Source organism: Neovison vison, chromosome 3 (genome assembly GCF_020171115.1).
Source record: "Neovison vison isolate M4711 chromosome 3, ASM_NN_V1, whole genome shotgun sequence".
NCBI classification, from domain to species: Eukaryota; Metazoa; Chordata; class Mammalia; order Carnivora; family Mustelidae; genus Neogale; species Neogale vison.
Genome location: NC_058093.1, coordinates 35,666,210 through 35,683,892, shown reverse-complemented (window position 1 = coordinate 35,683,892; position 17,683 = coordinate 35,666,210).

Here is a 17,683-nt window from a genome sequence, read left to right as displayed (position 1 = left end):
CTCTGCCCATCATCGTCATGATTCTGATCCAGAATAATGATTTATTTTTCTTATTCATTTTAATGTAAAATAATTTTCATTAAAGTGCCATAATGATTTGAAAAAAGAGTGATTTAAACAGCTAAAGATTTTGTAACCCACTGAAATAACCTACATTTATCAGTTGGAAAAAAATCAATCCAAATTTATGTCTCATACTAAGTATAACTGTAGAGTCTAATTATGATGTACATAATAAAATAATGAATATGTAATGTTAAAAAATTAAAAAAAATACAAGGTTCATTTTTTGAGATAATTTGAAAAGTAACTGAAAGGGTTTTTTTCTATCTTAAGAAAAATACACACACACATATACTACATTTAGAGTGATTAAGATGATTTACTTAGTCTGATACAATTTATTGATTATCTCTTTTAGCAATTGTCTTGATTAACAAGTAAAGTTCTGTTAGATTCTTCTGCATCATTTGGTGCTTGTGAATTGAAATGCTATTTGAAAAACTCTCCATAAGATATCACAGAAAAAAGAAAGGAAAAGGAAATAAATTTGAAATAAATACCAAATATATTCATACTCAAATGTAAATGATACCAAGGGAAAAAATTAATGAAAAGTTTTATTTTGAAGTAGTGCCTCTAACTCTCTACAATTTCATGCTTATAAAGCACACACATGCTGTCTAAATTGGCTCCAAAAGCCTTTTGTGATTGTTCAGGACACACATGCCTGGTTCTGGACCTCAATTTCTACCCAATCCCCAATATAATGTAAATTTTATAAGTGTGAAATTAAGTTAAATGATGTATATCCTATAAGAGTTATAACTATGCAAAAGCATGACCTAATTTTCTTGATTTCTCATTATGTATTATTCTACTTTCTAATAAATATATGTTTTGTTCAAACAAAAGAAAGACGTTTGAGCTACATACGATTTTCTAAATCTGGTTGTAGGCAAATCACTTTTGTTTTCTTTTCTGGGAAGTACAACATTTGACCCATTTGAGATGAATTTTTCCTTCTGAAAAACTTTGCTCTTGAGTGATAGTTTTAAGATACAAATCAAACACTATCACATTATGAACAAGTCAAAAGCAACCAAAATAAAAAATCTCAATTTTCACTGCCCTTTGGGTTTGAAGAAACTAAATGACCAACCTGTGCAATAAAATTCAAGTACCACCCCAGATCGTAGGCTCAAGAGATTCCACATCTCAACCTTTATGTAAGACAGTCTGTCTTCTTGGAATGCCCTTCTCTGTGTTATTCCAAATCACCTATTTATCAAGGACAAATAAAATGCCACTCTGTGAAGATTTTTCCATGCCTTCTCTCTGCTTTCTATCACATGCAGGAGTAGAGGTTCCCTTTGCCATGTCCCCAAGATACCTCTTGATCCATCCATTGCAGTATTCATTTTATTATAATGATTTGTGTGTTTAAAGTGTAAAATATTTGAGGGAAGTAACCATGTATTGGGTTTTCTGTTCTAAGAACCCAATCCATTATCAGGCATAGAATAGATGCTGAGTCACACGGAACAATATATTCAACCAGGAAACCAAATCCTGTCATCTGTAATGAGTGGCTTTCAAGTTCTCTTTACAGTAATACTTGGTAAAAAAAATACTTATTTTCATCACAACTCAGAACATACACAAACACAATGGACAGAGCTGTATGCTACAGCATTTCTCTCCCTCAGTATATGTGATATACATTGATCCATTCCATTCCATTTTAGTCTATTCATTTTTAAATTTAGTTCTAACCCACAAATAGGATTTCCTGACCTCCTTGGTTGTGACCCACAGTTTAAAAAATGCCCATCTTTGTGGCTTTAGGCATATCTATTTCTTTCATTTTCATTTCAAGGCAATCTATCTTGTTTTAAAAGTTACCAGAGAATCACATTATTATAGCCACCTTCTAAACCCTTGGTCCACTGGAGACACCAATGTATAAATAAAATGTTCCGAAATCTTCCTATTACTATTTTTTCCCAGTGCTTCTCTCTTACATTTTATCACAGAAATTATTAGCAAGTGTAAAGTTATCTAATTCCAATTTTACTTAGTCTGTTACAGTGTCCCATAAGAGGTCCTAAGGAGTGATTAAAATGGTCATATGTCCTGATAGCTGAGTGGTAGCCATGACACACAGTGTATCTAAATTCATGTAACAAGGAACCAGTTTCCAAGAAAATTGCAAAAGGATGTTCTTGAAATAACTGCATGGAAAACTCAAAGTGAAAGTCGTAGGAACTGATCATAATTCTTGACTCCAAACCCACAGAGGAAAAAATATTGAACAAAATCATTTCTATGATCCAGAAAATGAAGACCACAAATCAACTTACAAAAACACTTAACTACACACCACGGTCATTGGGCTGTGCTTCAGTTACAATGGGGCAATGACTCACTGGGCAACTTTTAGTGGAAAATGTATAGTCAGGAAACAGATCCTTCTTTCTGTGAAGTCAGAGGAAATTAGCCAACTTCTTCCTGACTTCCATAATATTGTCCACCACTGAAAGACTACAAAAGCATACCAGGAGATTAGAAAATACTTCTGAACAACTCAAAGGAATCCCTTTTGGAAGTGAAAATATTTGTGAAATTTTGTTATGCTTGAGCTAAATATAAACATCTTATTTATTAATGTGGGGCTTTTGATAGGTAGGTAGATATCATTTTAAAATCCAGCAAAGCCACTGTAGTCTGATAATTGGTAGAAAAATAACACAAATTTTTCAGAAATGTTATTTTCTAGAGCAGCACTGTCCAATATGGTGGCATTTAGCCACATGGGGTTATGTAAATTCAAATTAATTAATATCAAATAAAATTTCAAAATCCAATTATGGAGTCATAGTGGCCACATTTCATATGATCAATATCCATTACTGCAGAAGTTTCTACTGGACAGCTCTGTTCTTGATAGAAAACATTTTATTCAATTAACATCCAATTTCTTTGGTCACTTGTTTGACTGTTGAAAAGGAAGGGTGAGGGAAGTTGAGATGTGATAGGGAAACCTAGTCCATACTGGAAAAACATTGACTTCAGCCTCTATGGGCCTGCTTTCTTACAATCTTCTATCCCCTCTGTAATGGGTTATTGAAATGGATCCATTTTAGCTTCTGACTTGAGTGTCTTTCTCACTGCTTCCAGAGTTACCATTTCTAAATCAGAGGTCAGCGTAAGTCATTGTTTTTATCCTTAAAAAACTCACATGCTCCCCATTATCCACAGACTAACTTTTTATTCTTCTTGGTTTGGATCCAAGCTGGTCCCAGTCATCAGCCCTTTATTCAGTTTCTGTATGTAGAGCTACGCTGGTGACACTCTCAGCCACCTACCCATGAGTCTTTGCACATTTCCTTGGAATTCCAGAAAAGGTGTTTTTGCTTGTGGATTCTCCTTACCTGCCACTAGGGTATGAACTTTCTGAAGGAAAAGGGACCCTGCATCTCAATATCCTCCATAGCTTTCTCCACATGATTGCTTAACAAGAAATAGAGAGGGCCATTTACATTTAATTTGGAGTGAGGAAGAGAAAAACTGGTTAACTGGAATCGAATGAGCTTTTGCTTAGAGAAATGTCATGGAGGATTGTGTAGGGTTTTAAAGGATGCAGACAGGAGGAGGGCTGAGGTTAAGACCAGAAATCTAACCTTGGCAGTGCTGAAGAGCATAACAGAATTGTGAGGCAGCACTGCGGGCTGCCAACGCTTCATAGGTCACAAAACACCACAAGGCATTCCTCCTGATGGAGATCAACCTCAGGCAGCATGAGTCATTCTCTCCCTGTGCTCAGATGGCACTTAATCCATAGCTCTGCTGTGTTCCGTGTTCCCAGGCTGGGCACTTCCTGGTGTCAATGCCACCATCTTACTCTATCTGCTCTCTCTCTCTCTGCCCTATCCTTCCTAGGTACCAGTTTCAGATATCCAGGAAGGAGGTTTTCTGTAAATTGTGGCTGCTCAAGTCCCACTGTGATCTAGTGAAAGGTAGAATGTAAAACATGTACTATTATCAAGTACAAATAGGAATGTGGAGCGTGTTGCCAGTCATTTCATTTCTTTCCAAAAAGCACAGGGTCTTTGGGTCATCTCTACCATTTAACCTAGCAACATCTTGGCATGCCTAGAATCCGGCATACTGTTTGATCAATCACTTCTTTTTTCCATGAAGGGCCTGTTTTTACTAGAGACAAACCCCCTTCCTCTTCAAAAGGAAGCTCAAACTGTTAAAAAACAAACAAACAAAAAACCCCAAAAACAAATAACCAAAAGCTCCCCATCTTCCTCCTCCTTTGACTTTTTTTCTTCCTCTATGTTTCTTAGGGTTGATGTGAAGTGAAGGTGAATTTGGAGACTCAGAGCTGGAAATGTCAGGAATGTGGAACTCTTCCATGAGTGGGAGGGAAGTTCATCAAAGTACCTGTGTGGTCAAGGAAGCTTAAAAATAAAACTGATTTGTAAAGGATAAAAAGTTGAATTAATTAAGCTTTCAATAAACTACTTTTTTCTTCTTAAGAAATCAGTTGATTTACTTACAAAGAAAGAAAAGAAAAGAAAGGAAAGGAAAGCTGCCAACAGAGGAAAATTCAATGCACTCTTCCAAAAAGATTCTTTGACTAGAAGGAACACATAAATTCCAAGAAAAGTTAGTTAGAAAGAACAGTTTATTCTCACTGGTTCCTACTCATCACATCAGTATTTATTTCCCCCAAATGGCCTTTATTTATTCATTTTAACCATCGTAGGTGTCTACATATTGGTTCAGGGCATAAAGAACTTTTCTTACCACAAAGACCCTTTTGGGATACCAAGTGGAGACCTCAGCTATCCTTTTAAATTCTCAGGACTCTAAAACCTAATGTCTGCAGAGACAAACAGGAGGGCTACTGCAAGAAGGCAGGAGCCTAAGTAGTTAGGATGTAGGCCTCTTACCAAGAAAAATCACAGGGCTGTTCCAACATGAGCTGGTTTGCCATCAATCCATAAGATGGAGATAGGGTGTGCCAGTTTCAGACTGTGTAACTTCTCTTTACTGAAACTGTAACACATATTCATTGTAAGCTACAATTATCCACAGTTTAGTCTGTTTATGAAACCGTTTTGTGGTTATTTATTAAAAATAAAATTTATGTGTGCTTATTGAAGCTATATTTTGGCAGGCAAAGGAGGTTGGCAGAAATGTCTGAGTCAACAGCCAGGCTCCAGCCACTCTGTATGTCGTCATATAAAAACTTGTCAAATAATATTTAGTTTTTAATCTTTAGTTGCAAACATAAGGTTAGTCATGAAAATATTCTGTGAGTAGGTCTCCTTGAAACAAGAACCCGGGTGTTTGGATTTCAGTAAAGGTGATAATTAAGTTTCTGGCTTGTTTAGGGGTGATTTGTCATTCCTTTTCTTTCACCAACTTCTATTACCTGCTGTTTGTCCAGGTTCCTCACATCTTTAAGGAGCTGTTTTATAATGATTTTTAAAATATAAGCCATTGTTTAACTATCAAATTTAAAACCCCAAACAAATATGTCATTCATGATTAAGGAGACATTATCCTGCCAATTAAGTCATGGATGTCTTCTCCTAAAGATCTTTTGAAAGCAAATGGGTTATTTTTCCAGACCCTTTCAGTCATTTAAATCATTTTACAGTTGACCCTTAACCAATAAGGGTTTGAATGGTGCAGGTCCACTTATAAACAGTTTTTTCTTCTTCTTTTTTTTTTTGATAAATACAATATAGTCCTTTAAATATGTTTTTTCTTATTATTTTCTTAATAGCGTTTTCTTTTCTCTAGCTTACTTTAAGAATACAACATGTAATACATATAGCACACACAATATGTGTTAATTGATTATGTTATTGGTATAGCTTATGGTCAACAACAGGATATTAGTAGTTGAATTCTGGGGGAGTCAAAGTAATTTGTGGATTTTAGACTGTGTAGGGGGTTAGTGCTCCTAATCCCTATGCTGCTCAAATGTTAACTGTGCTTACTTTTCTAATGCCTTCTAAGAAGGAGGTACTTTACAAAGGGGCCACAGTTGTTAGCTTTAAGAATGTATAGTTCATCTTCTTTAGTTGTGTGTACTTATATATAAGTCAAAATGATGGGCGTTTGTTGATAAGGATCTTCAATAGAAGAAGAAATTCATTAAATAAATAAAGGGTCTTGGAATTGAAGAGAAGGTATGTACTATGAATAGTGAGAATAAAGTAATTCTTTGCTTTGGATCCACTTGCACAAGATTCAATGAGGGAAGAGGAAGGGCTTAATGGACTAGAATTAATCAAGTATGAATTAATCAAGAAGAAATTTTACCTGAAAGGGAATTTCTGAGATGTGATAATCAGAAGTTGAGAAAAGATAATCCAGTATACTTGCTACTTCCTTAAATATCTTGTGTATGAGTCATTGTTGAGGTTGTGCTTAACTTGCCTTTAAAGACTTTCTGATTCCAACTTTTTAAAGACAGTTATACATTTTATGTATCAATTTTCTCCTGTCTCTCCAACCCCTTTCTCTACTGGAGTTTGGCTTTAGTGTAGTAGAAAACTGTTTGAGGATTTCCTCACTGATAGTGACTCAGTCCTGCAATTTAGAATTTGTTGCCAAGACACATAACTCAATTCCATACACATTTTATTTACTGGGCATCTGCTGTGAACAAAGCTCTGTGCCAGGTGCTATAGAGGATGTTGAGTGGCTCTAAGACAGAGCCATTCCTGTAAGAAGCTTATAAAGTGATAAAATGTGTTATCTATGAATGATCTATATCCCACAGTCTATAGTGGTTTGGATACCATTAACATGATGAAACTTTATTTTGGATCCTTCAGTGCACAAATCCTGAGGAGTTTGCAAAAATGTCTGTCAGAGTTTGCTGCATTTGAAGACAGAGACTCAGCATGACTGGAGAAGGAGAGTGGCTGGAGAGAAATCTGTCATTGTCACTAGAACCCCCAAAATACCACTGTGGGGTTTCAAGCAGGGAAGCAAAAGACAGCTGCAGATTGTTTTCCAAAGATGCAAACTGAGGCAGACTTGAGTGGAAAGGATACTTATTAAGGAGTGCTCTTGGGATTAGCATCTGCAGGAAAAGGGCTAAAAGAAGAATGGGGCAGTAAGAGAAGGTGACTTGGGGTTTGGGTTTAACCACAGCCTGGGAGCAGTGGTCCTCCATAGTGGTCCCAGTGATGCTGAGATGTTTGGGCATTTATTCTTCCACCCTGAATCATTAATGGATATGGGCTTCCCCTGGTTGGGATGTAACCTGGAGCAAGTCTGTTCTTTGGAGCCATGGCCACCCTAAAGGGATTGACATCAGTCTCACTTTTTGGCTGTGAAATCTCTCATTGAGGCATGGTAATTTGGGAAGAATAGATTAAAGATGGAAAAGAGTAAGAATGGGAAACAAGTTAAGTGATCTTGGAGTTTTTCAGTGGGAGATGATGATAGTTTGAACTCTAGGGGAAACTGTAGGGTCTCAACGAAGTAAATGGAGTCAAAATGTTTTTGACACAGATACTATAGGAATAGGGGGTGAATTGGATGAGGGAAGTAAGGAGGGTAAAGATACCAAGGATGAATCTCCGAGTTTTGGCCTAACCAAGCAAGAGGATGGAGAAACCACATATGGAGGAGGAGAGCACTTGAGGAAGAGAACTGTGAGTCAGAGTTGACGTGTTCACCATTCAATCAAGGGGAGACACCAAGCAGAAAGTTGGATATACCATTCCTGAGCTTAGAAAAGAGGTCTGCCATGTTGTTTTACATTGTTGTTATTGGTGGTACAGTCAATTGCAAAGGCAAATTCCTAGGGAGGGAATGTGGTAAAATGGGAAGGGAGTTCAGCAGAGAACCCTAGGGAATAACCACCTCTAAAAGCAGGGGAATGAATAAGGGAGACAGAAGAATGAGGAAAATCAGGATAATATGATCTTGTGGAAGTTCAGGGAGGAGATCATTGCAGGAGGTGTTGTTTTGTTTAGCATTTCTTTGAATATTAACAAAGAAGAACATCCCTTCTAATGTTTATTGGTCCTTTTATTAATAACTTTATTGAGACATATTTAACATATCATATCATATCATAACATACCACATAATTCACCCATTTCAAGTGCACAATTCAGTGATTTTCTTTTTTTTTTTAGTAAATTTACCAAATTGTGCAGCCATCACCATAAAATCAGTTTTAGAACATTTCTTCACCTGATCCCTCACACAGTCATTTGTGAAGTGGCTTTTAAAATCTCCTGCTTTCTATGTTGTTGAATATCAATTTGCTAAAACTTAAAAAGATATTTTAATTTTTTTAATTTTTAGGGGAATAGGCTTGAAAATGGTTCTTTTTTTTTTTTTTTTTTTTTTTTTTAAGGTTGTCCTTTATCCTTCAGTCTGGTTTTGGAGAAATACTGCAATGTAGAACTTCACAGTTTTATGGAGTTAAATGTGCTTCTCTTTTTTCCTTTATGGATGTTTACTTTGTTTTTGATTTTTGAAATTATTAGAAAGTCTTATTTTCCAAGATTATACAAATATTTTTTAGTTAGTTTTCTTTTTTTTTACATCTTGATTTCTGATTCATCTGAAATTTGTTTTGTTTTAACTAAAGAAATAAGAATCCAGTTTTGCCATGTTTCCAAACTGTTGGCCTTTTGTTCACAAATTATTTACTAAACCACCATCCCTCCTGCCCTTGTTTGGTTAAATTACCATAATTTGTCTTTGTTGACTCTATTCTCCATGCAGTTCCACTCTGTTTTATTTACTGCCCCTTGACAATGCATTTTACTGTCTAAAAGCCGAGTCTACAATAGCACTTGGCTAAATCTCCATGTGATAGAGTTGATTCAGAAATTCATTTACTATCCTCTCTAGTATCTTGCCCCCACTCCCCTACCCCTGCCTTTTTTCCCACATTTGGCTACAATCTGGTCTTCAACACAAGTAGACCCTGCCCATCCTCTGGCTTTAAGTCTATTTATTTTAGTCACCAAACTCTCAAAATAAATCTGGCTCTTCAGCCAGACTGGTAATTTAGAAGTTTGACTGTTTTGTTTGCATGAACATCCAAACTGGCGTGGCCGCCTGGTAATCTGAGGGTAGCTCACCATCATTTGCAAGCAGACTATTTTGTGGGTAATGAAAGGTAAACAGTATCTTGTGATGCTGAAAGAAGGGTTGACTATTGCAGTTTTATTGGCTAATTGACATATTTAATTGAATTCCCTGTAAGTAACAGACTTTTGTGTCAGTTTCATGTTGTTTTACTCTTTCTGGTCCTCTTCAAATAAATCTGGAGTTGAGGGTTGTTTTTCCACTAGCTGCGTAATGACATTGACTATATTTATTTATTTCATCAGCTCAAAGTATTGCTCTGATCCTGCAGAGCAGTTTAGTGCATGATCTTTTTTTTTTTTTTTTTTTAAATATCTTTTCCTGAGTACAAGAAGGCTTCTGTCTATCAGCATGAAGACCCCGGAATTTTGATGACTGTGGCCTGTGAAATTAAAAGAATTCAAATGATAGGAAGTGATTTCACAGCCAGTTTCTTTGCCTGTTTTATTCATGAATACAGAATGATAGTGGGTGAGATTCTTAGAGCAAATGACTTTCCTCTACACTGAAGAGTGAGAGGTTGTCAGTTATAACTGAAGTTATACATAGTTGATAGACCTTGGTTACAGTGTAGGATAGTAGGACTTTTATTCAGAGCACAAACCTAGAGGTAGTCATGGAGGAGTAGTAGAAGAAGCAGAGCTGGGCCCAAAACGTGCCTTTGGCTCCTGGCTCTGAGTTAGTGACCTTGTGCGGTGGAGTTAATGTCTCTGGACCTTTGATTCCCGGTCTATGAAAAGAAGTGATAATAAACACCTATCTCAAATGTTTGGCATGCGTACAAAACAGCACATGTGGAAATGTGTTAGGTAGGAGCCATAGAAATCTCTAGTAGTGTTGAGGTTAAGGGTTTAGCCTTTCCTTGGCTCGGAAGTGGTCAGTTTAATTGAAGGCAAAGTAAATAATGTTGTTCATCTGATCTAATATGTCATAGATTGTAAGATACATCATTATTTTATCTACCACTTGGGAAAAATATACTCAATATTATAGTCAAGGGTAAGGTATAACCTGATTTCTGTGATGATAATATCTGAAACAATTCTGTGTCTTAGAATGGAGAAAATATAGTAAGTATTGAAGATTTGGAGTGACTGACGAGAAGACCATTCTGAATTAGTGGTAAGTTAGACCTATTGAATATTTTATGAAGGGATATGGGTTGTTACTTTTGAGTTATAATAGCTGAAATGGATTAATGAGTCACAAGAGAAATTGACTTAATGAATAGATAATTGATTTATAATTGGCTTGTTTTCAGAAGTCAGAATAGGATAACTGCTTGGGTCCATTATAAATCCATGCCACCTGGCCCCAGCTGGGCTCTGAGTTGTCCTCTAATTGAGCTGTTTAGGGACCGTGTTGAATTTTTCACAGGAGACATTTCAAGTGCCTTTCACACTCTCAAATTTTCAACCTCTGTGTCTATTAGTCAGCCATTGATTTCTTCACTTATCCTTGGATGTAAACAACTACATTTTCCCTGATCTTTGTTCCAACATGTCTTTCCTTCTATTTTAATTAAAAATGTGGGGGCGCCTGGGTGGCTCAGTGGTTTAAGCCTCTGCCTTCGGCTCAGGTCGTGATCTCAAGGTCCTGGGATCGAGCCCCACGTCGGGCTCTCTGCTCAGCGGGGAGCCTGCTTCCCCCTCTCTCTCTGCCTGCCTTCTGCCTGCTTGTGATCTCTCTCTGTCTAAAAAAAAAAAAAAAAAAATGTGTCTTTTGTCATCCAAGATTAAAATTACACGAGTTCCTTTCTCAACTTTTTTGAGATTTTGCTTTACTGTTTTCTCTCAACTTTCTCCACTAGCTTTTTCTACTTCCATTTATTCCCCCATGCAAGAGCAACAATAATTGGTTTTAATTTGCTTAAAAATCTTCTGGAAAAGGCATGAGTCCGGATGCACAACAGCATTAACTTTTGAGACCCATTCTGGTTTAGATCAAGGATCATGTCTGTCTTATTGAGCACCTTTAAGGATCTGGCTCATTCATTCATTCATTCATTCAAAAGCTATTTACTAAAAGACTATTCTGTTCCAGCACCTCTTCCATAATAATAATAATTGAGATTTTACAACACAACAAGCAAGGAACAAAGAAGGCAGGTCATTCTTTCTTTAGGGGACCTAATCTTATAAGTCACATAGCATTTTTGAAGTACATAAGGATATGGAGAGGCATAAGGCAAGGAGGGGGGATAAACCCTACTGGGAAAAGGGTGGTAAGATGACATTTTTGTTAAGACTTGAAGGAAATGAGGAAGTGAGTCATCTATTCTAGTAAGTGCAAAGGCCCTGAGGTAAGAGCACATCTGGCATACACTACAAACAGCAAAGAGACAAACATGACTGGGGCAGGACTAGTGAAGGGCATAATAATCATCAGTGAGTTGGTGATATAATGGAGAGGAGGTCAGATCATATAGGATGTTGTAGTTCACTATAAAGACTTTGGATTTTTGACTAGATTTTCAATTTGGATTTTTTACTAGAAGACCTTATAGAACTCAGAGGAGAGGAGAGATTTGATAGATGTTTTTAAAAGATTACTCTGAGTGGTTGACTAAAAGTGAAGTGATAATGTTGAGAAACTGTCTCAATAATCCAAGTGAGAGACGATAGAGTAAAGGCTCTGTGTTATCAGTGAAAAGTGGTCAAATTTGAGGTATATTTTAAGGCTAACAGGGTTACTGATGGAGTGACTGTGTAATGTGGGAGACTGAAAAAAAGAAGCCAAGGATGATTTGGAAAGTTTTTGATCTTAGCATCTAGAAGCGTGTGGTCACCCTTCACAAGGATAAGCAGACTGTGGTCAGAGCTGGTGTGCTGAGGAAGAAGAGTAGTTCAGTGTTGATCCTACTGAGTTTTTTATGTCTGCTGGCCAGTGAAGATGGTGAGTCTGCAGTTGAATATATCAGCATGGACTTTGCTCATGGCCTGGGCCGCAGGTAGAAAATAGGATTTGTAGGATAGAGGGTATTTGAAGCCTTGACACGGATGAAATCACTAAGGGAGTGAATGAAGAAAGAGAAGGAAATAGGAGTTAGGACTAAGAAGTGACTGATTCCAGTGTATAGTAGGCAGGAAGGTAAGAAGGGAGATAGAGAAGCAGGGATTGATTGGCCAAGGGGTAGGAACATGGGGAGAGCCAAGAGGAAAGAAGGGTTGGCGGGGAAGAAAAGTTGTGTCAATTATGGCTGACAGGTTAAATAAGAGGAAGACTAACGTCAGCGGTGACCTTTACTGAAACACTTCGGTGGAGTGTTGTGGTTGTTTAGTATGGCTGGAATAAGAGTATGCTTTCTGTAGACGGAATGATCAAGTAGAGAGGGAGAAGCTGGTGAAGCAGAAGAGAGTGGATAGTTACTAGGACAACATCCTTGAGTAAGCAAGAGGGCATGAAATTGGGTGCACAAGTTGAAGAGGTTGATTTTACCCAGAAGTGCACAAAATCTGGGGACACAGGAGGGAAAGCAGAGGGTAAGGGTGTAGAAGTGGGTTGATGAATAGAAGGGATGGAAGTTCTGGTTGTTGCTATTCTCAGTAACATCGGAAGCAAAGTCATCAGGGAAGAGTGAAAACTGAAGAAGAAATGTGAAGTTTCACCATGGTCACCCAGGGGATGGGAGGATGGAGAGAATAAGGGAAATCTACAGGGATTGCCTTGTGGCAGGAAAGGTCTCCTGAAGACAGTAGCTACAAATTTAAAGTGATAATAGATTTTTCTATAGCCACATTTAGCTTTTCTACTGTAGACCAGAAATGGGTCAATATTTGGTCTTAACCAGGGTTGAGTAGTTTTTTTTCCCCCAGATGAGTAAAATAACAAAAATATGAATAAGTGATTTGAAATACACACCATATTCCAGGTATGTTCAAGAGAGAGAAGAGATCCTGGGAGAGTCAAAGGGCCATTATAGTGAAGGCACTATAGTTAAATTGAGGTCAGAGTGTGGCATTCTTGGGATTGGATTATAAAGGTATTGCATTTTTTGATAATACTGAGGTCAAATTTGAGCAAGTACCAGAATCACATGGAGAGTTATTAAACAGGAATTTCAGGGCCTCACCTCATGTTTCCTGATTCAATAGGTCAATGTGAGGTCTGAGAATTTTTATTTCTAACAAGTTCCCAGGTGATCATGAGGCTGAGCTTTGAAAACCACTGCTCTGGTGTATGAGTGCAATAAATAAACGACTGAGATAAGTTGAAGAACATTATCATTAAAATGCATGGACTCAAGAATCTCAGAAGTCAGAAGGTAGGAAGAATCATCTATTTGAATATAGGAAATGTCCAAGAGAAGGAACAGGAGGTCCAGGAGCATTGGGAAATGAAAGGAATGGCTGCCATAGGGAGGGGAGCTCAGTGGTAAAGTCTGACAACATGAAATTCAAATTTGAATGTTTTAATGAAGGAGAGTGAAGGCAGGAGTGCTCTATGAAAGGTTGGGCAGGTTGTGCCCTGTACATCTGTAGGAGTGCCATTCACATCATCAGCCTGGGGATAAGAATGGTCTGCCTATCAACAAGAATGATCTGCCTGTCAACTTCAATGAAACATGAAAAAAATAAACTTCTTAAGAGTCTTCTTAGATGCCAGCTATAGGGGCTGGATATAATTTCTGCCTCAAAGGAAGATGTTTAGCCTGTTTAAAATTGTGGGGGTTTTAAAAATCTTTTCCTTGGGGTAACCAATGCAGTGAAAAAACCCACAAATAATCACATATAGCCTTCCCTATACACATTCATCACTGTGCCCAAAAGGGAATGAGTTCTGATATCCAAAGTCATTAAAGTAGGGTTCTCAAAGTTCAAAGAATATCATAAATGTCTCCCAATAAAAGATTAAACAAAAGCAAGAGATATTTGCTATTAATGTAAACAAAGTCTGTTTCATGGTCCTGTGAGGCAGGGGTCATGTCATTTTAGAGACAGCAGCTCAGAAGTATTAAGTCTGCTGCCCTATCCCTGCTTTCTTCCTTTGTTCTTCCAGCATGTCCTTTTCTTCTCTTAAGTCTTTTTTTTCCTGCTGATTGTATGTGTATCTTTTTAAGTAATCCTTACATTCAACTTGGGGCTCAAACTCACAACCTCAAGATCAAGAGTTGCATGCTCTACCCACTAAGCCAGACAGGCTTGCTCTATCTATCTATCTATCCAACCTCTTTTGGTCAAACATCGTCATCCATTAAATCAAATTGACAAATGCCCAACTCTTACTGATTTTCTGAATTACTCTGATAGAGGACAAGAGAAGTTGAGCAAGCATGCAGGATAGGATGGGTCCATCCCTTTGCTGAGGTTACAGGTGTCCACTGAGTGTCCAAAGTCCCCAGAGAGTTTGCTCCTTCCTGTGGGCATGGTATTACCTGCTGGAGGATCTGGTTCTTGCAAGTATGTAAGTAGTATCTGATGATAGCCTAGAATTGGCAAGTAAAATGAAACTTTAATTTTTGCAATTTAAAAATCCTGCCTTTACTTTCAGGCTTCTATTTGAGTACCAGCTAACAACAAAGCATAGAAGTGACTTTACAAGGAGAGTTTCAGTTGGCTGGGTGGATAATATCCTCAGAACACAGGTGCACTGCAATGATTTTCAGATGGCCATGAAGATCCAAATTAATGTATAATTTCCTCAGATGAGCTGAAATTAAAAAAAAAAAGGATCAGAGCATGAAGAAGACAATTGGGTTTAAACTAAGCTTAGAAAAGGTTTTTATTTAAGAGAATCACTTTGGGTTTAAGTTTGCCTCTTGCTTTATTTTTGTTTTCTTGTTTTTTGTTTTTTTCTGGTATTGTATTTGAGGTTCTTAAAGAAAAATTATGTGTCTTAATATTTTCCCTAGAGTATTTGAGATATCTTAATTATGTTTGGAGCTTGTTTTTATGAAGATGGAAATATGCTCATTCTGCAACAGCAATGTGTAAATAATTGCAGAGATTATATGTGAATGGTGATAAAAAGAGTAATTTACTTTTCATGGTTCTTCTTAAAAAATACTATTGAAGTATAAATACATACAATACAGTGCATGGATCTTAAGTGTTCCTGCTGAGGGATTTTGACAATTGCATATGAAGAAATAATAATTACCGAAGATTTTCATCACCACAGAAAATCCAGTTGTGCCTCTTTATAACCAATATCCACCTACCTTGTCTGAATGGCACTACTTCCTGAATTATAATTTATACAATAACTTTGTCTATTTTTGAAAGTCAAATAGAGATGACCATGGATATGTATTTTGCTGTGTGTGTGTGTGTGTGTGTGTGTGTGTGTCTGCGTGAGAGTGTTTGTGTCTTTTTTTCTCAACGTAATGTTTAGGATTTATCTATGTATAATGGTTTTAAGATTCATTCATGCTGTGCCTTGTATTAATAATTCATTTCCTTTTTTTACTAAATAATATTCTATGGTATGGATAGATCACAGCTTGTTTATCCATTTATAGGTTTATGGGCATTTTGGTTGCTTTCACATTTGGGCTCTTATAAATAAAATGGTTATTAGTATTCATGTATAAATCTTGACATGGACACAATACTCAACTTTTCTTAGATCCAGAATTCAAGAATGGCTGGATGATACGTTAGTTCTACAATTAATCTATTAAGAAACTATGAGACCATTTTCTTTAGTGGCTGAACAATTTTACATTCTCAGAAGAGCAGTATTTGTGAGTTTCAGTTTCTCTACATCCTTCACCAACCCTTGGTATGGTTAGTATTTTAATTGAAGCTATTCTAATTGATGTGTGGGGGTAGCTCATTCTGATCTTAAATTTTCATTTTCTTAATGAATAATAATATTCAATATCTTTTCATGTCCTTATCTGTGAAGTGTCTGTTCAAATCTTTCACTCATTTTTGTAACTGGGTTAGTTATTTTCTTATTATTGAGTTTAGAGAATTATTTTTATATTCTTAATACAGGTCCTTTTTCAGATATATGATTTATAAATTTTTCTTCCTAGAGTGTGTCTTGTCTTTTCATTCCCTTTACACTGTTGTTTGAAGAACAGAAATACTGACTTTTTTAAAAGATTTTTAAAAAATTTATTTGACAGGGAGATAGCACAAGTAGGCAGAGAGGCAGGCAGAGGGAGAGGGAGAAGCAGGCTCTCTGCTGAGCAGGGAGCCCCATGTGGCATTTGATCCCAGGACTCTGGGATCATGACCTGAGCTGAAGGCAGCTGCTTAACTGACTGAGCCACCCAGGTGCCCAGAAATATCGATTTTGAGGCCCAATTTATCAATTGATAGTTTTGTAGATTATGCTTTGGTTAGATCTAAGATACCTTTTTTTTTTCTTGTTAGAATCTATAATTTCTTTTTAAAATTTCACAGTCAGAAATCATGATGGAGAGAAATTTTATTTGTGTATAAAAATCTAAATTGAGGCATAATGTTCTTTTTTGGTGGTTTTATTATCTAATGGTACTTAATTAGGAGTCTCTCTGTGTGAATGATGCTACAGAATTCACCTAAGGAGATGTGGTCCACAATGAGCAAATTTAAGAAATGATTATCATAGTTAAGTAGTGGTTGCTTTTGATGTTGATGAGTTTATTAATTTTTTATTGTTTTTTATTATGTTATGTTTGTTACCATACAGTATGTCATTAGTTTTTGATGTAGTGTTCCATGATTCATTGTTTATGTATAATACCCAGTGCTCCATGCAATATGCGTTCTCCTTAATACCCATTACCCAGCCAACCTATCTCCCCACACTCCTCTCCTCTAAAACCCTCAGTTTGTTTTTCAGAGTCCATAGTCTCTCATGGTTCATCTCCCTCTCTGATTTCTCCCCTTTGTTTTTCCCTTCCTTCTCATAATGTCCTCCATGCTATTTCTTATGTTCCATAAGTAAGTGAAACTGTAAGATAATTGACTTTGTCTTCTTGACTTATTTCATTAAGCATAATCTCCTCCAGTCCCATCCATATTAATCCAAAAGATGGATATTCATCATTTCTGATGGCTGCGTAATATTCCATTGTATATACAGACCACATTTTCTTTATCCATTTGTCTGTTGAAGGGCATCTCAGCTCTTTCCACAGTTTAGCTATTGTGGACATTACTGTTATGGGCATTGGGGTGCATTTAGTGTTTCTTTTCACTACATCTTATCTTTGGGATATATACCCAGTAGTGCAATTGCAGGGTCATAGGGTAGCTCTATTTTTTATTTTTTGAGGAATCTACACTGTTTTCCAAGTAGTTGCACTGACTTGCATTCTCGCCAACAGTGTAAGAGGGGTCTGCTTTCTCCACATCCTCTCCAAATTTGTTGGTTTTTGCCTCATCAATTTTTGTCATTCTAACTGGTGTAAGGTGGTATCTCAATGTGGTTTTGATTTCTATTTTCCTGATGGCTAATGATGATGAACATTTTTTTCATGTGTCTGTTAGCCATTTGTATGTCTTCTTTGAAGAATTGTCTGGAATAGTGTGGAGGACATTAGGAGAAGGAAGAGAAAAATGAAGGGGGGGAATTGGCATGGGAGATGAACCATGAG